We start from the raw sequence: 1,468 nt of genomic DNA on the forward strand, positions 1-1,468 counted from the left end.
ATGCTCTCTCTTTCCTTTCTACCCTCTGGTCTGAGACACTCTACCAGTCACACCCTGGATGTTTTCATCTCGTCAGACATCCCTCTCTCTAACCCTCTCACCACTACTCTCTCTTGGATTTACCACTTCTGCTCTCCTCTCACCTAACGCTCTGTGTCCTCCAGGGTAAGCCAACCCCAGCACTGCCACCTACCGTCTCGGTCATTCTGCCCATGAACTGTTTGTCAATGGATGCCTTTGCCGCTACTTTCTCTGCTCCTCCTAACCCTGCGACTGACTTACACTCTGAAACAGCCCTCTCTAAACATCTTCTCTCCATTTCCAACACTCTGGACGTCCTTGCCCCTGTCATGATAATCCGTCTGAAGCCTAACTCCAAATGTAACTCTTGGTATGACTCTGACTTTGCCGCCCTGAAACCTAAATGCAGGGTGGCTGAGAGAAAGTGGTGGGTTTCCGGCGCATCCGCTGACAAACTGGCCTGCCGCCTGCTCCAAAGGCAATACTGACTCTGTCCTGACTAAGAAGAGAGTCCACATCCAAGACTGCATCTATACCGCGTTTCTCCAGCCTCCTCTGCCTCTCTCACCCCCCCCCACACCCTCTGCCTGTCTCTCTCTCTCCTCCTTTCTCCTCTTTCTCTCTGACAACACCTGACAGTGTTTATAGACATGTCCGATCTATGAAAGTGTTATCCAGACAGGTGCTTCCCTGCTCCTCCAGAGCCACATTGACACCCTTAGCCGATTTCGGCATTCCCTTTTTCACCACTGGATACCTCGCCTCTCATCGAGCACTCCCTTGTGCACCCTCTCCTTAAAAAGCCTTCTGCCGATCCTACCTGTCCAGAAAACTATCGCCGTTATTTATGACTACTTTAAGGGCAAGCTCTTGGAAAAGCTGGCCATCTCCCTGCTTACTCTCCACACTGACTCTGTTGGTTATCTCCATGACCATCAGTCTGGTTTCAGAGCAGCCAGATGCACAGAAGCTGCTCTCCTGAACACCCATGAAGATCTGCTCTCTAATCTTGACTCTAGACTTTCTTCTGTCCTCATCCTCCTTGGCCTTTCCTCTGCCTTTCACACTGTCAATCACGCCATCCTGGTCAAATGACTCTGTGAGAATCTGGGCATCACAGATCAGGCCATGAATTGGTTGACCTCATTCCTCCTGGACCGACCCTCTCAAGTCCAACGTGGGTCCTTCCTCTCCACCACCTCTCTCCCCACATGTGGTGTTCCCCAGGTCCCTATCCTCTCACCCTGGCTCTTCAATGTCTACTTGGCCCCGTTGGCCCAAATGATCTCTATCTTCTTCTCTAACTTTCAGTTTTATGCTGATGACACTGTCTCCTTCTCTCTCCTCATTTCTGACTGTCTATCCGATATTCAGGGTTGGTGCGCCTCAAATGATCTCTGCCTTCATGCCAGTATTATGGAGATCCTTCTCATTGGGACCCCTGCTT

The sequence above is a fragment of the Ambystoma mexicanum genome, chromosome 6p, assembly GCF_040938575.1.
Source record: "Ambystoma mexicanum isolate Mex_15411 chromosome 6p, UKY_AmexF1_1, whole genome shotgun sequence".
NCBI classification, from domain to species: domain Eukaryota; kingdom Metazoa; phylum Chordata; class Amphibia; order Caudata; family Ambystomatidae; genus Ambystoma; species Ambystoma mexicanum.